Source organism: Erinaceus europaeus, chromosome 12 (assembly GCF_950295315.1).
Source record: "Erinaceus europaeus chromosome 12, mEriEur2.1, whole genome shotgun sequence".
Lineage (NCBI taxonomy): Eukaryota > Metazoa > Chordata > Mammalia > Eulipotyphla > Erinaceidae > Erinaceus > Erinaceus europaeus.
Window position 1 is genome coordinate 85,042,399 of NC_080173.1, and position 22,099 is coordinate 85,064,497.

At 45.2% G+C, this 22,099-nt stretch overlaps 1 pseudogene; it reads left to right on the top strand.

The window, feature by feature from the left end:
* Nucleotides 1–12,861: 12,861 nt before the first annotated feature.
* On the top strand, nt 12,862–21,611 carry LOC103113706 (polyunsaturated fatty acid lipoxygenase ALOX12-like; annotated as a pseudogene).
* Nucleotides 21,612–22,099: the final 488 nt, after the last annotated feature.

The window sequence follows — 22,099 nt, forward strand, 5'->3', positions numbered from 1 at the left end:
CCCCTGCTTTGCTTCTTAAGCCCCACCAATGAGCATGCTCATTCAGGTTTAAAGACACAGGTTTTTCTTTGTTCTGTGTAGTAGTGAAGCCCCAATTATAGACAGTGGATTCAAATGAAAGAATAAAGGACTCAGTAATTCCAACAGAAGAGTATCCCAAGACATCAGCATTTATTTCCTTATTCTTCTGAGACAGCAGTGTCTACTCTTTGGCTTGTACCTAGGTTTCCCTGTCTCCTTCCAGTCTCAGGCCCAGCTCTGTCATTTCCTTACCATGTGCATCTTCACATGTTCCTCACAATACATTGCTGTCAACCAGAGCCAGGTATGCAGAAGTGAAAGCCTGGGTTCCTGAGGGAAAGTGCTTGGACTGGGGACGGTATGGAAGTGGGGGCGGGAGAGTTCTTGAAGGAAGAGCTGGAAGGAGGGAGTTCCCACTTAACCCAACGCTTCCTCCCCCAGCGAGACTGTTTTTTTGGGGGGTCCCTAATGCCCCATGCACAATGCGGTTGCCCCCACCCACCACAAAGGGAGATGTGACAATGGCCACAGAAATTGGGCCGATGACAACCAAACCTGGTGAGAGGACCTTGGCAACTGTGGGCAGCACTGGAGAATTCTCCAGAGGGAAGGGTTGGGTTCTGGAACCTTTTTGTTAGAACTAGAAGCTGATGGATTAAAAAAAATTTTTTTTTCTGCTTCAGGTACCCCTCAGGCATCGCAAGGAATAATATTTCTCAGAGCCTGAGCCCAAGGCTGTGCTCAGGCAATTCCAAGTAGATCTGAGCAACCTGGAAAGAGAAATCATAGCCCAGGATGAGCAGCTAGACCCGCCCTATGCATACCTGAAGCCCAGCTGCATAGAGAACAGTGTTGCTATCTAAGCCCTGCTGTGCTGGCCAGAAAGCTCCTAGGCCACCACTCTGCTTAACACTTTCCAACTAAACTTCATGTTTCCCCAGACTGGGAGCTATGGATCGACCTGTCAACACCCATGTCCAGCAGAGAAGCAGTACAGCAGCCAGAACTGCCACTTTCTGCACCTCATAAAGAATTTTGGTCAGCACCCCTAGCAGGGGAGAAATGATAGGGGAAAGATGACCAGAGGGCTCTAAACTCCAGCTCTATCAGGACCCAGAGAAGAAAAGGAAAATAAGAAGGGCATCTGGAAGTAGTAACAGGTGTAGGTGTGCCTTGGAAAGGAAAAGAAGATGGGACTATGGGGAAAGGGACAAATATAGACAAGCAGTTACAGAAATAATAGTCAGTCCATTGGAGGGAATATGGATCCAGAACTCTGGTGGTGTGAATGGTGCAGAATTATACCCCTGTTACCTTACAGTTTTGTAAATCAGTATTGTCCCTAATAAAATTAAAATAATAAATGTTATGTTTCCCTGCATTTGAGTCTTATGATGCTAGTCTCCTCCTTACCTGAGTTCTATACCAGAATATATCACTAGCCAGAGGTATTGTCCTCACCTAGAAAAGAATGACTTTTGAGTGTGTGTGTGTGCGCGCGCGCGCGCGCATGTGTTTACTATTATTTTTTTTAACTGATCATCTCTGGTTTATGGTAATGTGGGGGATTGAACCTGGGACTTTGGACCCTCAGGCATGAGAGTCTCTGTATACCATTATGCTATCTACCCCCCCATGATTTTTAACTTGAAATCACATTCTTTAGAGAAGTCACCTATCTTTCTCATACAATCCTCTTCCATCTCTAGAAATATTTTCTTTTCCATTTACTATAAAAATCACTTGGGAGACTTCTGGAGGCAGGACTATGAAGCAGCAGCAGCTGTGTTTCTCTCCTCTCCTCTCCTGGTCAACTAGGAATACCAAAGGAGAACACCTCAGACTGCAACAGGACGGGACTGGAACAACTTTAGAAATCCACCAGATCACCGGGAGTGTAAACACATGTGGCTCATGGACAGAGAGGAGCCTAGGGAGAGATTAAGTGGCTGGTAATAGTCCGGCAGTTTACCAGTTGAGATACCACCTCTAGTCTGTTTCACCAACAAAAAGATGGCTGAAGGGAGGAGAGGACTCCCCTGAGACTCACCAAATGCAACTGTGAGTCTCCATTGCTACTGCCCTCAGAATCTGGAGCAGCGGCAGGGAGGCCCTGTGCTGACACCAGGGAGGGGACAGAGAACTAACAAGGAAACTCAGGAGAAGATCTATACCTCCGTGGCCTAATGGTGGGGCTGTGAAAGTCTCTTTGCATAATCACTGGATTATCTCTGCCCCACCCTGCTTTATCTCTTGGTCGGGAGTCAGTGATTAAGCTAAGAAGCCTACTTATAGCTTAAAAGCCCTCAGGCTCCCATAGCCTATAGGGAAGAAAAAGAACAAAAGAGGCTTTTAAACCACTGAGCTCCAACTCAGGGATTAAAATACTATTGAAACAACTGTCAATTTCCACAACTGTGAACCCTTTAATTACCATATTTAGACACAAGTCAATCCAGGCAAAGGTGATCAGTAATTTGAAAAGTACTGAGAGAAGGACCTCATAACATAGTATATGAAATGGTTAAACCAACAAGAAGAAATATTGGAGAAATGAACCAGAACAAGAGTCCAACTAAAAGCCCCCCAAAGGTTGAAACACAAAATAATGAGGTCAACATCCAAACACTAGTTAAGGAAATAATCACAGGAGTGAGTAAAGAGTTTGAAAGAATTGTCATCAGAAATGCAGAAACAACAAATGAGACTCCGGAAGAAAACACTAATTATCTCAAGGTTATTAGAGACCTGAAAGTTGAAATCGCTGAGCTAAGAACACAGCTAGCTGAACAAGCTAAAACAGTATCAGAACAGGGTAACAAAATAGATGAACTCCAGAAAACAGTAGAGGGCAGAGATAATAGAATCAATGAGGCTGAAGACAGAATTAGTAAGATTGAGGGTGAATTAGAGACAACTAAAAAAGAAGTAAGAGATCTCAAAAAGAGATTAAGAGATACTGAAAATAACAACAGAGTCCTATGGGATGACTTCAAAAGAAACAATATACACATTATTGGCTTATCAGAGGAAGAAAGAGGGAGAGGAAGAAAGCATTCTTCAGGCTATAATAGCTGAAAACTTCTCTAGTCTAGACAACATCAAAGACAAAGTTTCAAGAAGCCCAGAGGGTCCCAAACAGAATTAACCCAGACTTAAAGACACCAGTACACATCCTATTTAGAATGGAAAGGAATAAGGATAAAGAAAGGATCCTGAAGGCTGCACAAGAAAAACAAAGAGTCACCTACAGAGGAAAACCCATAAGATTAGCAGCAGACTTCTCCACACAAACATTATAGGCCAGAAGAGAATGGCAAGATATCTATCAAGTGCTCAATGAGAAAGGCTTTCAACTAAGACTACTGTATCCTGCTACACTATTATTCAGACTAAATGGAGGCATAAAAACCTTCTCAGACAAGCAACAGTTGAAGGAATCAACTGTCACCAAGCCTGCCCTGAAAATCATTTGGGGACAGATTTGTTAATAGGATGTGAGCTGAATACACAATTCTCTGTGTTTCCCATTGGGAAACTCTCAGACCAGTTTAGTGAAGTGTCTGTGTGCTCCCATGATCAATACTGCTGATATAACTGGTGGCAAATCTGAATGGGATTCATGTTTGCTTCTACACTAAAGCACATTGATATCATTCTCCAACTTTATAGTTAATACAGCCAGCTAGTTCCCAGGGTATTAACCTGCTTTGTATTTTAGATGTTCCCAGGGTCTTATACATATTACATTCCAAAATTATTAATATTTTATTAATACTTTTGCATTTAAAAAATTTGTTTGGCTTATCATTATCATTTCTTGAGCTATCTTTTTTTTTTTTTTTTTTTGCCTCTAGGGTTATCACTGGGGCTAAATGTTGGCAACCACTGCTCCTGGTGGACATTTCTTCTTTTTTTAAAAAATTTTTTTAAAGTATACTTGATAGGACAGAGAGAAAATGAGAGGGGAGGGGAAAAAATAAAAAAAAAAAAGGAAAAGAGAAAAGAGAAAAACACCTTCTTCACTGTTCATGAAGAGTCCCCACTGCAGGTGGGCTCAAACCTGGGTCCTTGAGCATAGTACTAAATGCTTAACCAGATATGCCACTGCCCAACTTCCTTGATTTGTCCTTTTATGGCTTTGTTAAGATCCTTAAAATTACCCTAAGCAGCCTGGGAAGTGATGTAGTGGATACAGTGTTAGACTTGCAGACATACGGTCCTGGATTTGATTCCTGGTATTGCATATGCCAGAGTTATCTTCTGGTTCTCACTCTCACTAAAACACTTTCTTTAAAGAAATGACCTTTAGGAAGTTAGTGTTTCTCAGTGTGTGTGTGTGTGTGTGTGTGTGTGTGTGTGTGTGTGTGTGTGTGTAGAAGACTATATTTGTGGTATGTTGTCATTGAATACTTTGTAGAATTCACCTCTACCTACAACTGTTTATGTCTGATGGTCTTTTCTGGGAGGGTGGGGTTATTTTTTTTAAATTTCTTTATTGGATAATTAATGTTTTACATTCAACAATAAATACAATAGTATGTACATGCATAACATTCCCCAGTTTCCCATATAACAATACACCCCCACTAGGTCCTCTGTCAACCTTCATAGACCTGTATTCTCCCCATCCACCCACCCCAGAGTCTTTTGCTTTGGTGCGATACGCCAATTCCATTTCAGGTTCTACTTGTATTTTCTTTTCTGATCTTGTTTTTCAACTTCTGACTGACAGTGAGATCATCCCATATTCATCCTTCTGTTTCTGACTTATTTCACTTAACATGAATTTTTCAAGATCCATCCAAGATCGGCTGAAAACAGTGAAGTCACCATTTTTTACAGCTGAGTAGTATTCCATTGTGTATATAGACCACAACTTGCTCAGCCACTCATCTGTTGTTGGACACCTGGGTTGCTTCCAGGTTTTGGCTATTACAAATTGTGCTGCCAAGAACATATGTGTACACTGATCTTTTTGGATGGATGTGTTGGGTTCCTTAGGATATATCCCCAGGAGAGGAATTGCAGGGTCATAGGTATGTCCATTTCTAGCCTTCTGAGAGTTCTCCAGACTGTTCTCCACAGAGGTTGGACCAATTGACATTCCCACCAGAAGTGCAGGAGGGTTCCTTTGACCCCACACCCTTTCCAGCATTTGCTGCTGTTACCTTTCTGATGTATGACATTCTCACAGGAGTGAAGTGGTATCTTGTTGTTGTCTTTATTTGCATTTCTCTGACAGTCAGAGACTTGGAGCATTTTTTTCATGTGTTTCTTAGCCTTTTGGATCTCTTCTGTGGTGAATATTCTGTCCAAGTCCTCCCCCCATTTTTGGATGGGGTTATTTGTTGTCTTGTTGAGTTTGGCAAGCTCTTTATATGTGTTGCTTATTAAACTCATGTCTGATGTATGGCATGTAAAGATCTTCTCCCATTCTGTGAGGGGTCTCTTGGTTTGGATAGTGGTTTCTTTTGCTGTGAAGAAGCTTTTTAATTTGATGTAGTCCCATAGGTTTATACTTGCCTTAGTCTTCTTTGTAATTGGATTCGTTTCATTGAAGATGTCTTTAAAATTTATGGGGAAAAGAGTTCTGCCAATATTTTCCTCTAAGTATCTGGTAGTTTGTGGTCTAACATCCAAGTCCTTGATCCACTTGGAATTTACTTAGTATTTGGTGAAATACATTGATTCAGTTTCATTCTTCTGCATGTTTCAACCCATTGTTTCCAACACCATTTGTTGAAGAGATTCTGCTTTCCCCATGTAATAGTCTGGGCCCCTTTGTCAAAGATTAGATGTCCATAGGTATGGGGGGGTGGGGTTACTTTTAACAGTTAATATTCCTTATTAGTCATAAGAGAGTTTTTAAAAAGAATCAGACTTGCTCAGGCTCATAGTGCCATACTGTTTATTAATCGCCTGTGGCATTCACACACTTCTTTATCACAAGGTTTATTTGTACACTCTTCCATTTTTTCCTTGATTAATCTTGCCATGACTTTGTGTTTGGGAGATAAGAGTCTGGAAAGAGAGAAATGAAATAAATGTCAGTTGAGACTTCTAGTTTTTGTTTCTTTGCTTTGTTTTGACCACAGGACTGATCACCTCTGGTCTCTGGTGGTGTTGGAATTGATCATGGGACCTTGGAGCCTCAAGCATGAGATTCTTGCAAAACCTTTGTGTTATCTCCTGGGCCCTTCCGTGTCTTCTAATAAGTTATATACATATAAACAATGAAGTTGGAGATGGTATCTCTAGTGCTGTGAAGGTGACAAGCTGTTTTTTTTTTTTTTGCTTTATTTATTATTTTTGCCACCAGAGTTGTCACTGGGATTTGACCTGTGTGACTCTGCCATTCCCAGTGACAATTTTCTCTCTTTTTCTTTCTTTTGATCATGAGAGACAGACAGAAAGGGAGAGAAAAGGAGAGACACCTGTGGCACTACTCCCTTGCTCCTGAAGCTTCCCCATTGCAGCTGGGGACCAGTTTTGAATACAGGTTCTCATGCATGATGACGTGTGTGCTCTACTGATGGAGCCACCACTTGGCCTAGTGATGGTGTTTTTTTTTTTTTTTTTTTTTTTAATAATATATATGGGAGTCGGACGGTCGTGCAGCAGGTTAGGTGCAGTTGGTGCAAAGTATAAGGACTGGAGTAAGGATCCCGGTTCAAGCCCCTGGATCCCCACCTGTAGGAGGGTCGCTTCACAGGCAGTGAAGCAGGCCTGCAGGTGTCTATCTTTCTCTCCCCCTCTGTCTTCCCCTCCTCTCTCCATTTCTCTCTGTCCTATCCAACAATGACAACAACAACAATAACTACAACAAAAACAGCAAGGGCAACAAAAGGGAATAAATAAATATTTAAAAATATTAATATATGTGTGTATATTAGAGAGATATACAGAAATCGGGAGAGAAGGGATGAACACAAACTTGTGAAGCTTCCCCACTGCTGGTGACCCCAGGTCCTTCTAAGCCCTTCACTTCTCAGAGTATTGAGTCTGATCAAGAAGGTGCACTACCCAGTGCCACCAAGAACTGAAATCGGTCACACTAGCTTTTGCATGAAGTGAAACCTGCCTTTTTAATGACTCCAGTCCATTAAGCCAGACCAAGCCCCCTTCTCCAAGGAATGTCAGCTGGAGGTAGGGGTGGGTGTATCAGAAAGCCAGGAATTGGATTTTGAAAGTTTGGGTGGGAATAAAAGCCCCCCAGTTTTCCCACTCCCACAACTCATCCTCAGCTGGGACCATGACTTTCACTAGAATAAAGTCCTCCTCCTTTTTCTTTTCTTTTTAAAAAATATTTATTATTGGATGGAGACAGTGAAAAATTGAAAAGAGGGGTGAGATAAGAGAGAGAAAGAGACAGAGACTGCAGCAGCCCTGCTTCACCATTTGGGAAGCTTTCCCCCTGCAGGTGGGGGCTAGGGCCTTGAACCTGGGTCCTTGTGCACTGTAATATGTGCATTTAGCCAGGTGTGTTCCTGCCTCCCCCCCCCTTTCTTTTTATTGCCACCAGAGTTATTGCTGGGGCTCAGTGCCTTTAATGAAAAGAATATCAAATTCAATGCAGTGGGCCATCAAGACTTTTTGTAAATGAAAGAGGAAAGTGTTACTTTGTACATATTAGGAGCTGAAAACTACCAGGTGATATACTGAAGTCAAGCCTCAAATCCCTGGATTTAGACTGTCTGATGTAACCACTGCCCTGGCTTAGTGCCTGCACTGCCCATGGTGATCTTTTTTCTTCTTTCTCTTTTATTTCGATAAGACCACTAAAAATTGGGAGGTAGGTCAGAAAAAGAGATACTTACAGACCTGTCTCTCAAGTTTGTGAAGCTTCTCCCCCAGCAGGTGGGTTGAACCCAGGTGGCTTGAACCCAGGACCTTGAGCATGGTAGTGTGTGCACTCAACTGGGCATGCCACCACCAGGCCCTTAGAAAAAAGGCTTTAGACTACTGAACCGAGTCCCACAAGAAAGGAGGAAGCAAAGGAATACATGTTCCAATCACCAAGTTGCAGATGCTACCGTGATGTTAACCTGACTCGCCCGGACAAACAACTTCACCAATGTACCCTGGAACCCCACCTCTCCAGAGCCCTGCCCCAGTAGGGAAAGATAGAAACAGGCTGGAAGTATAGATCAACCTGTCAATGCCCATGTCCATAGGAGAAGCAATTACAGAAGCCAGACCTCCCATCTTCTGCACCCCATAATGACCCTGGGTCCATGCTCCCAGAGGGATAAAGAATAGGAAAGCTTCCAATGGAGGGAGTGGGATATGGAACTCTGGTGATTGGAAATGTGTGGAATTTCACCCCTCTTATTCTATGGTTTTGTCCATACTTTCTATTTTACAAATAAAAAGGAAAGAAAAAAGGCTTTAGTGAATCTCAACTACTCTCCATTGTTAACGAGTGTGGCCAGCTGAGTGCAGGCCAGAGTGTGCTAGACTCCAGTGAGGGGTGGTCAAGGACAAGGCTGGTGCAATGGATCAAGTACTGGACTCTCAAGCATGAGATCCCAAATTCAATCCCCGGCAGCATATGTACCAAAGTGATGTCTGATTACTTCTTTCTTTTATCTTTCTCATTAATAAAATAAAATTTTAAAAAGAGAGAGAATGCAGGATGAATGAGGGTTACAAACAATCCTAAAGTTCCCAAGTTATGTATAGAAAGACAGGCTGCAGGTGCAAGACTGAGAGGATAAGCGATCTGAAGCCTCCCTCTTCCAGGTAGGGGGCTGGAAAAAGTAAATTTCTCAAATCTGTGTCTGGGAACAAGTTAAAACAGTAACAGGTGAGAGTAGTCCACAGAATAGGATGTAGTGGGTGCCCCCTGGTGGACACAGCTGAGGGAAACAAGCGCTGGGAGACCAGACTTCCCTGGACAGACAACCCCACCAATGTGTCCTGGAGCTCTGCTTCCCCAGAGCCCCACCCTACTAGGGAAAGAGAGAGACAGACTGTCAACATTCATGTTCATCGGGGAAGCACCTTATGCACCCCACATTCCCAGAGGGATAAAGAATAGGAAAGCTATCAGGGGAGGGGATGGGATATGGAGTTTTGGTGGTGAGGATTGTGTGGAGTTGTGCCTCTCTTCTCCTATGGTTTTGTCAATGTTTCCTCTTTATGAATAAATAAAAAAAGAAAAGGTGAAAATACAGAAGACAGGAATGAAGACAGCAAAGCAGAATCAGTTAAATGAGAAGCAAGAGAGAGAATTGAGAGTAAGAGCAGATTAGAATGAAAAAGCGGTGTGTGAGAACAAATTTGAGGGACAAACCAAGAAGGTGAGAACAGGAACAAGTAAGATAAAAGCTAGGGTACAGTGGGGTGAGGCGCTGTGGAATGAAGTAAGAGAAGCAGCTTGGAGCCATTGATGGGGACAGTGGAGATGGACCCATTGAAGGTACCATACAGGCCTTCTTACCTCAGGGGACGGGTGAGGACAGAGGTAGAGAAGAGACTATATCAAATTGAAAAGCTTCTTTACACACATCAAAAGAAAATTCCTGGGCCAGGTGGTGGCGCACCTGGTTGAGTGCACAGGTTACAGTGCGCAAGGACCCAGGTTCGAGCCCCTGCAGGGGGAAAGCTTCACAAGTGGTGAAGCAGTGCTGCAGATGTCTCTCTCCCTCACTATCACCTCCTTCCCTCTCAATTTCTGACTGTCTCTATCCAATAAATAAAGATTTAAAAAATTAAAAATCTGTTTAAAAAAAAGAAAATTTCATAAGGATCCACAGGAAACCCAGAAAATGGGAAAAGATATTTGCACAGAACACTTCAGACAAGCAGTTGATATCAAACATCTGTGGAAAAAAAGAAAAGAAAAGAAAAACCTCATACAGCTCAATAAAAAGAAAAAGAGCAGCCCAATAAAAAAGTGGGCAGACAATATGAATGGAAGATCTCTAAAGAACACATGGCCCATAGATACATGTGGAAATACTCCAAGTCACTCTCATCATCAGAGAAATGCAAGTTAAAACCACACTGAGATTCCACCTCACAGCTGTGAGTGAGAATATGCTTCATCAATAAAACAAGAGAAGCTAAGTGCTGGAGAGGATGTGGAGAGAGAGGAACTCTACGGCACAGCTAGTGGGATTACAAATGGGTGTAGCCATCATGGAGAAAAGTATGGAGAAGCCTTAAACAAATACAAATGGAAACACCTTATCATCCAGCAATTCCACTCCTAGGCATGTACCCAAAAGCTATAACATTGATTTAGGGAGTCGGGTGGTAGCACAGCGGGTTAAGTGCAGGTGGCACAAATCGCAAGGACCAGCTCAAGGATCCCGGTTCCAGCCCCGGCTCCCCACCTGCAGGGGAGTCGCTTCACAGGCAGTGAAGCAGGTCTGCAGGTGTCTATCTTTCTCTCCCCCTCTCTGTCTTCCCCTCCTCTCTCCATTTCTCTCTGTCCTATCCAACAGCAATGACATCAATAACAGCAACAATGAAACAAGGGAAACAAAAGGGAATAAATAAATATAGTTTTTAAAAGTTTTCTTTGTAAAAAAATGATTTAAAGGGATATATACACCCCTATGTTCAAATGGCTTTCTTCACAACAGCAAAAACTTGGATACAACCAAAATCCCCTCAACAGATGACTGGATAAAATTATGGGATATATACTCAACAGAGTATTATTGAGCAATAAAAAAGATGATACTGGATCCTTTAAGATAAAGTGGGTGGAACTGGAGAAGATGATGCTTAGTGCAGCAAGCAAGGAGATGGAGGACAACTACAGAACAGTTTTCACTCAAAAGCAGAATATAGAGAATTTGACATATGAATATGAACAACAAATGTCAGAGTCTATGGGGGAACTGTAGTGTTTTTCTATGGGGGTGGGGATGTGGACACCGACCTTTGGTAATGGGAGTGGTGAAAAAAAAAAGACTATATTGTAAACCATTACTCAATAAAGCTCTAAAGTTAAAAAAAAATATGTAAGAAAATCATTTAAAAACAAAAGAAGTGCCCTTTTATTGTTAATCGTAAAAAGAAACAATGAAAACTGACTTTACCAGCCTTCCTAATATTAACGAAAGGAGGTGGAGGGAGAGGTGGGCAGGGTAGGTCAGCATAGCTAATTTAAAACATGTCATTTGTTGTAGCACAAGCTAAGGTGTGGACAGGGAAGAACCAGGACAGGTGAGATTGACTGAAGTAATAACATAGGGATAATATAGGATGTCTGTGGATATGGCTGGTGATTCAGAGACAGTTGAAAGGTGTGACTTAGAGAGGGATTTGAGTGACGGGACAAGAACAGGTGACAAACATCCGGTTTTGCCTCAGCACACAGAGAAGAGCTGACACCTGTGAACACCTTTATGGCCTCTGAGCCCGGAGCCCTGGAGCCCCTCCCTTTACACCCAAATCTCTAAACCTGAAAGTCCATATGCCAACCCTCTATGGACCCTAGACCTTGCTTCTCTCCTCAGCAACTGCCAGGCTGGAAACCCAGGCAGGGAGCACAGGAGGAGGGGCCTGAATGGATTACTGCTCCCTCTGTCCTCCTGATGAGCGGGCTGATTGGGGTCATGAGGCCTGCTGGGAACCCATTTTCTGAGTGTTAATTCATAAGAATAATGCAAAAAACTTTGCATATTGAACTTTAAGGATTAAATGAAACGTTTTTAACTTCCACTAGAAACTGAATAGCTATTTGGTCTCTGAGAATTGGGAACACTTGAATCATATTCATTTTTTAAAATTAAAAAGATTATCTTTATTTGCTAGAGACAGCTAGAAATCAAGAGCGAAGGGGATGATAGAGGGAGAGAGACAGAGAGACACCTGTAACACTGCTTCACTACTCACATAGATTTCCCCCTGCAGGTGGGGGCTGGGGGCTCAAACCTGGGTCCTTGCACATTGTAACGTGTGCCCTTAACAAGGTGCACCACCATCCGGCTCCTTGAATCATATCATTAGGAGAACAATCTATATACTCCCACTAAACAACAATTACAGGAAAGAGATTATAAAAGAAAACTAATCCTTAAATGACTCAAAATCTCTTCCTCTGCTCTATACCATTCAGACAATAAATGGTCAAAAGAACTGAGTTATTCTGTAAAAATAAAAGAAAAATTTTTAGTTTCCAATAACAGCTAGGATTGGGGGTTGACATCGGCTGTGAAGCCATGCATATTTAATCCAGGTGTCTTATCTTCTTCCACGTCATTTATTTTCTACAGTTGATTTACTGATGAAAGCAGGTTGTCTCTCTCCCATTATGTATTATTATTATTTAAAAAAATATTTCCCGGTGGTGTTGTTTAACTTAATCTTTACACACACACACACACACACACACTGGAGAAAGACCAGAGCACCATTCCACCATTTATATTTGGGATCAAATCCAGATATGCATTTTATCACTGAATCACCTCCGCAACTCTTACTTTTTAATTTTTATCAGTGAATTAATACTGATTTACAAAATTGTAAGATAATAGGAGTACAATTTTACACAGTTCCCACCACAAGAGTTCTGTGTCCCCATCTCCTCCTGTGCTTCCCTCCCTTCCTCCCTGCACCCCGGCTTTCACTCTGTTCCTCCCTGGGGGTCTCAGCTGTCAGAACTGCTCTGAGAGGCGCGGCCTTCCCTCCCCAGCCCTCCAAGGGTACAGGTCCGACCAGTCCCGGCTGGGACCGGGGACGGCCCCAAATATGGTAGGGCGCCAGCGGCACAGACGCCGGCTTTATTGAACCATGGACGGGTCCACAGCCACACTAGCCGGTCTCCGCGCGTCAACAGCTGACCCTCCGCCGCCCAGCCAGCCGGGCACTCGCGCCATGGGCCGCTACCGCATCCGCGTGGCCACCGGGGCCTGGCTCTACTCCGGGTCGCACAACCGCGTGCAGCTGTGGTTGGTCGGGGCGCGCGGGGAGGCGGAGCTGGAGCTGCAGCTGCGGCCGGCGCGGGGCCAGGTCAGCGGGTCCGGCCGGGGTCCGACTCCCAGCTGGGGCGGGAGGGTGTCCCGCCACACGTGTGCGGGAGCCCGGGCGGGGGACGCGGACGAGCGCTGCTCCAGCTGCGCTCTCTCTCTCTCTCCTCTGTCTCTCTCCTCTTTATCTCATCTCTCTCGCTAGCTCCTCTCTCTCTCCTCTTTCCTCTCTCCCTTCTCTCTCCTCTCTCTTCTTTCTCCATTTTCTCTCCTGTCTTTCTCCTCTCTGTGTCTTTCTCCTCTCTCTCTTCTTTCTCCTGTCTCTCTCCATGTCTCTATGTCTCTCTCTTCTGTCTCGCTCTCCTCTCCCTCTTTCTCTTGCTTTCTCCTCTTTCTCTCTCTCTCTCTCTGTCTCTCCCTCTCTTCTCCCTTTCCCTCGCCCTTACCCTTTCCCTCTCTCCCACTTTCTCCCCAGACTTGTCTCCCCCTTCCCCAGGGCCTTCCCCTAAAGCCTTCAGAGCCGGGGTCAGCACGGGGTCGGAGGTCAGAGGTGACGCCCTGCCCTGGGCCAGACTCAGCTTCTCCTGCAACCCTGGGACCACGCACAAGTGCCCAAGTCCAGGCACCGCCTCTGGGGGCCTGGCTCCGTGGGGCTCCGCCCAGGACCCCCAGGGCCCGCACGGCCTCCTCTCCCAGCACCTGTGCTAAGTCCCCCTCTGGCTCTGGCCCCACAGGAGTAAGAGTTTGAGTGCGAAGTCGCCCAGGACCTGGGGCCACTCACTGCCTTTCGTGAAGCTGCGCAAACTCCATGCACTGGTGGACGACGCGTGGTACTGTGACCGCGTCACCGTGCAGGGGCCTGGGGCCAGGGCGTGCTGACTCTGCCTGAGGGTTCCGGTGAGGGGCGGCCAAGGGGCGGGATGGGGGTGGCTGGGTGGGTGGGAGAGGCAGTGGTTGGCAAGCTTTGAGAACCTGCTGGAGGCTTGGCTTCTCCTGATGGGGTTGAGGAAAGCCGGGGGGGACTGAAGACTAACGGCCTTCAGGCAGATTAAGTACTGAGAATACAGGTCTCCAAAGTTATAGGGACACTGAACGACAGGCTCTCAGGAGGACTCAGACAAGATAGCACTGATGGAAGGGTTCCTTCTCTGAGAGAGTGAGGAGGGGAGCTTGCAACCTGGGTAGGAAACTGACGAGTCAGAGTAGACCCAGAAAGGGGTGTCTGGGAACAAGTTAGGGCAAGGAAAGGTGGGTATCCCTGGAGGAGACAGCCAGGTGAGGGGAATGAGTCCACAGGACAGCTGAAAAGTGGCAACACAGAGAAGACAACCGAGAGAGACAAGCAGCATGTAGATGGGGTGGGTAAAGGAAGACAGCAAATGCAGAATCTGTTGTCTTAGAAACACCTAGGAGAGACCATTGGAGGCAAAGACAAATAATAATGAACACATGAAACAGCTGTTTTTTTGATGGACAAGCAAATACAATTATGAGAAGAGGGCAGGACCAAGCCAGGTCCACAGTCATCCGGGTAGTTGTTTCCGTAGTGTAGTGTAGTGGTTATCACATTCGCCTCACACAATCATCCAGATGTGATGCTAGTATTTGGTGAGTGGCTGCTTAAAGGTGACCCAGAACATCTGTTCTGTAGGACAGGAGAGAGAACATGGCTGAGATGACATATAGAATACCTCCTGGAGACAAATGAGGGAGAAGACAGGAGACACGGTGTACCCAACTTGAAATGTGTTGTTTTGAAGGACAGAGGAGATTAACCGAATACTGCATGTAATTGCGTAGAGTAGGCACCGACCTCTTTGGAGACGAGGAAGACATTTTACAGAATGAGAAGAATAGAAACAGGCAAACTGGGTTTGGGGCATGGAAAAAAGAGATGTGGAATATGAGATTGTGTTCTCAGGATCGACTTGAGATCTGAGATTACAAGATCAAGAAAAGAGGTAGGGCAAAGATGTTATGAAAGATTAAGGAATTAATGGAGGGAAAGAGCCAGAGAAAAGAAATATGGTCTAATGAACTGATAAGTGTGAGATGGGAAGAAGTCCGGAGGTAACATCAATTAAAGTCTTTTGGTAGATCCCCTGAATGTCTCCTCCCAAGCCCGATTACCAGGACACACCATGGGTGTATTCCAGAAACTTTGAGCCAAGGAACTGGAGGAAAGACAGCAGATCTACTGCTGACCAACCACCCACAACCCTCCCAGTCATCAGACCCTTTCTCTGACAAGTTCTCCTCTCTCCATTAACCTTTGTCTCCACATTTTAGCTGGGCCACATGGAAGGAAGAACTGCCCCTGACAATTGCTGCAGATAGTAGGGATGATCTACCTTCAAATATGAGATTCCATTAGAGAAAGAGGCTACAATTTGACTGGACCAAGAACGCAGGGTGAGGCAGTAGGCAGAGTGGAGAGGGGCTGGAGAATCCAGAGCAGGTAGACCATGGCTGCTTGGGGCAGGGAAGATAGTGCTCTGTTATGTAAAACGTTTCATGCCTGAGCCTCCTAAGCCCTAGTTTGAATCTCCAGCACCACTTTAAGACAGAGCTGAGCAGTACTGTAGTAAGAAGAAAAAATTTTAAAAGTTGACAGTTTCACCCTCGTTTTCTGTTCTAGGATTCCGGAGATTGTCTTCAAACATAGCTACACCATCTTTAGTTCCTGGGACCAGCTGGAAGATTTGGATAAGATCTTCTGGGGCCAGAAGACTCCCATGGCTGGTCAGTGGTTGAACAACTTTGATAGTTTTTTTTACATCTGTCATATTCTATAGTCCCCCAGGCTTCTTGACTACATAGAATTTAGCTGCCAGATGATTCAAAGAAGCCTCATGAACAAAAAGACAAGGGTTGGTGTGGGGGTAGTCATGGGATTCTATCTCCAGGGATTTGGTCAGGAAGGGATTCTACCCAGGGATATGCGCCCCCCTTCCAGAGAAGGTTCATGAGTGCTGGCAGGAAGATGAGCTTTTTGGCTACCAGTTCCTCAATGGTGCCAACCCCATGCTGCTGAGATGCTGCACCTCGCTGCCCTCCAGGCTGGTGCTGCCCATGGAGATGGGGGAACTTCGGGCACAGCTGGAGAAAGAGCTCCAGGTACTACCTCCCTCCTGCCCTGCCTTGTTCTGTCCGTGAATGTGGGGAGAAGCAGTGAGGAGAGGGGGCCAGAGATGAGTCAGGGAAGGGAGGCTGTGCAACCACTGCCCCTGGGTGCAGAATCCTGTGCTGGCATCTAGAGGGGATAAAACATGGAGGGCATATCTAGAGATTGCTGCTGCCAGAGAGAGGTAACTGCGATATGATGGGAATGAGCTCAGACCTCTTCACAAGGAGCTAGACTAGCATGCCTGTGGTGTGAAGTGGGCTGGACAGCTATGCTCTTAGAGCCATTGTTGCCATAGCGAGTTGCCTGTCCCTGGAGGAGGCTGCATTGTATTCATCTGGCCACTTTCCTCACATAAAATGAGAGGTTTGGGCTGATGCTCCAGGTCCTTCGTTTCTGTCTCCAGGACTCTGGCGTGCTATGCGGTGATGGTGATGGTGACGGTGAACTAGACTGTCTTGCCTTCCATTTCTTCCCCTTTGCCCTGACCTTCTGCTGGATGTTGAGCTATAGACACACACACCCCTTTCCCCAGGATGGTTCCCTGTTTGAGGCTGACTACATGCTGCTGGATGGAATTCCAGCCAACGTGGTTCAAGGAGAACAGCAGTACCTGGCTGCCCCCCTTGTCATGCTGAAGATGGAGCCCGATGGAAAGCTGCTCCCCATGGTCAGACACCTTCAACACCCCCTCTCAGCAATGTTGGTCCACTGTTCGCTGCCACCCTGTTCAGCAGTAGAGACCACCGAGGCATGTCCCCCACCCTCCCCTCACTCACAAGACCAGGCCTTGTCTGCAGTCACTGTATTCTTCATTGTAGTCTGCTCACTATTCACCTGCAACAGCTTTTAAAAAAAGATTTATTTACTTGTGTGGGGGAGTGGGGTGGGTAGGGGGAGAGAGCCATAGCACCACCACGGCACATGTGGTGCTGGAGAGCCAACTCCAAATGTCATGCTGAGGAATCCAGTGTTTCAGCTTCTGCTCCACCTCCTGGGCCACTAGGAAACCTGTTTAGAGCCATAAAGGCCTCATCCTAACTCTACTGGATGTTTTCATGGCCTTTAGATAGTCTGAACCCTTTTTTTTTTCTTAAATACCTTTTCTCTCTTAGCTATACCAACTGCTGGTTTTTCTCGCTTAAAATTCTTTTTTATTATTTATTTTTTAAATGGAAATACTGACAAAACATAGGATAAGAAGGGTACAGTCCCACAGTTTCCACTACAAGTACACTCCATATCCCATCCCCTCCCTTGAAAGATTTCCTATTCTTTATCCCTCTGGGAGCATGGACCTCTCCTAATATTCTTGCACACCCCGTCAAGCACACATGCTATCAGCCACAAGGTCCAGTTTCCAGTTCCCAGCTCCCACCTGCCCTGGGAGCCAGGGAGCTTCAGGAGTGGTGAAGCAGGGCTGCAGGTAGCTCTTTCCTTCTCTTCCTAACTCCTTCTCCCCTCTCAACTTCTCTCTGTCTTATCAAATCAAGCAATGCTTTTAGGGCCAGCAAGAGAGTTCCCTTAGATGGTGTGCTTGTCTGTCATTAGAATGACCCAGGCTTGAGCCTAGCACCTAACTATACCTAAGGAAGCTCAGTGCTCTGGTGTCATTCCCTCTGTCTGTCTCCGTCTGTTTGAAAAAAGGTGACCTGGAATGCTGAAACCTCACTGTTGAAAAAAAAAAAAAGCTTTTTTTGTGGTCTGGGAGGTGGTGCAGTGGATAAAACATTGGTCTCTCAGGTATGAGGTCCTGAGTTCAATCCCCAGCAGCACATGTGACAGAGTGATGTCTGGTTCTTTCGCTCTCTCCTATCCCTCTCGTTAATAAATAAATATTTTTTAAATAGCCTTTTAAAAAAATCTTCATGACACTTTTTACCTAGAATAATCACAAATAATTCAAGTTTATGCATAGTTGACAGAGAATCCTGAAAAACATTGAAGTCAGGAATAGCCACTTTGGAGTCCAAGATGATGTCCAAGGTGTTCAGTTACAGGTTTAGGGAGTTTGAAGTGTTCACAAAATATGTTAAGTGAGTCCTTTATAGGTACAGAATCTAAGTTATATTTCTTTTTTTTTAATCCATTCCCTAATTTCTTTTTTTTAAATTTTTTGTTTATAAAAAGGAAACGTTGACAAAACCATAGGATAAGAGGGGTACAGCTTCACACAATTCCCACCACCAGAACTCTGTATACCAACCCCTCCCCTGATAGCTTTCCTATTCTTTAATGCTCTGGGAGTATGGACCCAAGGTCATTGTGGGAGGCAGAAGGTTGAAGGTCTGGCTTCTGTAATTGCTTCCCCGCTGAACATGGGCGTTGACGGGTCGATCCATACTCCCATCCTCTCTCTCTCTTTCCCTAGTGGGGAAGGACTCTGGGGAAGCGAAGCTCCAAGGCACATTGGTGGGGTTGTCTGTCCAGGGAAGTCTGGTTGCATCCTGCTGGCATCTGGAACCTGGTGGCTGAAAAGAGAGTTAATATACAAAGCCAAACAAACTGTTAGACAATGATGGACCTAAAAGCTGGAATAGTGCAGGTGAAGCATTGGGGGGGGAGGTCTCCATTTTTGTAGATAGCTAGTAGGCATATTTTAGTTATATTTCAAAGGTCCTATAGCTATACTAGTTTTTTTGTTTGTTTTTGTGCCTGAGCCTGAAATCTGAAATGCAGGTGAAGAATCCTAATTATTGTCTGGGGAGATGATGTCATGGCTGGGAAAAGGACCAGAAAGCTGGATCAGGGAAGAGAGTAGCTCCCTAATATGGGAAAGGGGTATAAGTATTACTGTAAACCCCATCAATTTGATGTGATCTGGGGCCCATAATTAGCTTAGGAGCCTGTGTGACCTCTGCATCCCTCTGGATCTGAGCTCACATTCTGTGGTCATGAGTAGGAACGTTCCATGCTGCCCCAGTATCAAGCCATCTTCCTCAGGTGTAGCATAGAGTATGTTGTCCAGCCTCCCTTCAGAGGATGGAACATTCTCTACCATTGTTGATCCAGGTTGAGGGCAAGGTCCTATGGGGGCCCACAAAGGGGTCTATTTTGTTGTTCCTGATAGAGATGACCACTAACAATGGAGAGAGGGATTTATTTGAGGTCTAGGCCCATCAAGTCTGTTTGGGAGACTCAGGACTCCCTGATTAGGGCCCCAGCTGGTTAAATTATATTTTTTTGGAGTTCCCAGCCTCCACCCTTCCCCTGTCCATTAGGAGTACAGTAGTCCTTCATTGGATTTGCCACCTTGGCATCATCATCTTCTGCCTAGACTGATGGGTAAGGCTGCATTTGAAATTCAAACTCCCTTTACTGCAGCAGATCTACCTCTCCCCACATATTTCCACTCACACTGACAACTTCACCCCATGGCAAACAGCTGAGCTGATGGGATGTCCAGGATGACTAAGTGGGCAGTCTCCCCAGCCTTGGTCTAGATCCAGAGTGCTGGGGTCTGAATCCTAAATTCTGGCCTCAGTGTTTACCAGAAATATTTTTGAAACCTTTGCTTCTGAGTGGGAATGACAGGATCACCATCACAGAGTTGATAAAGACAGCAGAAGAGTGTGACTAAGCTAATGCAGCAAAAATGTCCCTTTTTGCTATTACTATGATTTGTCTGATATTGTCTCTCCCCATGTAGACTTTGGCCGTTCTATGGTGCTCAGCACTGTTCATGAGTGTTCTGAAGCGTTAGAGCCATAGGAGTTGCTCTGATATCTTGGCACCAGCAAATTCATGTTGGCCCTCTTCTCCACTGAGTGTCAATGACTCGTATAAGCACTGCAAACTCTGCAACTCAACCGTGAGCAAAGGAGAACCAGTGGCCTAAGAGAAATGGAAGTGTATCAGAGGATCAGGCGAGCTTTAAAAGTTATTTTTAAGGAAAAAGAGACAGGCTGGGAGTACAGATCGACCTTACAACACCCATGTTCAGCAGGGAAGCAATCACAGAAGCCAGATCTTCCACCTTCTGCACCCCATAATGACTGTGGGTCCATACTCCCAGAGGGATAAAGACTAGGAAAGCGGTGAATCAGGCAGTAACACAGTGGGTTAAGCGCATGTGGCACGAAGCGCAAGGACTGGCATAAGGATCCCGGTTCGATCCCTGGCTCCCCACCTGCAGGGGAGTTGCCTCACAAGTGGTGAAGCAGGTCTGCAGGTGTCTATCTTTCTCTCCTCCTCCTCTCTGTCTTCCCCTCCTCTCTCCATTTCTCTCTGTCCTATCCAACAGCAACATCAATAATAACTATAACAAGGGCAGCAAAAAGGAATAAATAAATAAGTAAATATTAAAAAAAAATAGGAAAGCTTTCAAGGGAGGGATTGGATACAGAGTTTTGGTGGTGGAAACTGTGTGGAATTGTATCCCTCTTATCTTATGGTCTTATCAATATTTACATTTTATATATATAAATTTTAAGGTGGGTGGGGGGAGCAGAGCACAACTCTTAGAGATGGAGAGAGAGAGGGAGAGAGAGAGAGAGAGAGAGAGGTGCCATATCACTGCTCAGCTCTGGCTTATGATGGTGCTAGGGATGGAAGCTCAGGCCTCAGAGCCTCACGCAAGAAAATTTTTTGCAGAACCATTATGCTGTCTCCCCAGCCCAAGGGGAAGATTTGTTTAAGTAAGATGAAAGTAATGAAAGAATTGGTAACAGCTACTGTTTCAGGACTTCTGTAAGTCAGTGTTCATGTACCATGTACACAGGCTTCACCACAGCACCTGAGATAAGACTGTACTGACACTTATGTTGGGAGATGGAGACTTGGATGCATAGAGAGCTTATTACTCTGGACAAGTCTCATAGCAAATGAGAAAATGAGGATTGAGATCCAGGTCAATGTGTCTACAAAGCCAATGCACAGAGTAGTCATGGAGATCATGACAGTGATCAAGGAAGTAGACAGCCTGTCAAGCAAGGCGCCAGTTCAGAGGAAGGCATCAAGGGGAGAGAAGACTGCCATGTAGGGTGCCTCTCCCTGTGAGGTGGGACTCCAGCATGACTTCTATTAACCACTCACCTTCTATCACCTCTGTCCAAGCTCCTGAGCCCACACACTCACTACACCATGGAAATAACACCAGAGCCAGATCAACACTCATAGCTGATGGGGGTTTATTTGATAAAGTAAAAGAAAATGGGGCTGCCTAATTACCCATCTGTCCATGACTTCATGCCCCCTTGGGAATCTAAGACCAGCCTGGTGTGAATCCCTCTTAAAATCCATGAGTTTACACTCATGCCATTAAATCTGAAGAGCCCACATGGGCACCCCTTATTTGAGATGCTATAATCTCCAGTCTTTTTCTGCCCACCTCCCAAGACTGTTCATCTCTTTTTGCACAGGCAGGGAGCACAGGTGGAGGGGGCCATATACAGTTTTTCCATTGGGCCATGGCTGAGCTGACCTACTGCTCCCTCTGTCCTTCTGATGTCCTGGCTGACCGGGGTCTGCTAGGAGTTCCAAGTGCCTTCTACACCCAGGATGCTTTGCGGCTCGGGGATATCACTGCCTGGTAGATGAACATGGAAACAGAAATGGAGGGGCAGAAAGAGAGGAAGGAAGGAAGGAAGGAAGGAAGGAAGGAAGGAAGGAAGGAAGGAAGGAAGGAAGGAAGGTGGGGGCTGTGTGGGAGAGAGAGGGAGACACACACACACACACACACACACAGACACTACAATTTAAGGCCAGCAGGGGGCAAAAGAAACATAAAAATGAGAAGATTCGCGGGCGGTAGTACAGTGGGTTAAGTACACTTGGCAAAGCACAAAGACCAGTGTAAGGATCCTGGTTCCAGCCCCCAGCTCCCCACCTGCAGTGGGAGTTGCTTCACAAGCGATATCCAACAAATGACTCTAGTAGACATATATAAAGACTTGGTACAGCTTTACAAAAGGAAACAATAGTAGCCAAATTAAAAAAAAAAAAAAAAAAAGTGAACCAAAGAACTAAACAGAGAGTTTTCTTTTCTTTTTCTTTTTTTTAAATTTTACCAGAGCACTATTCA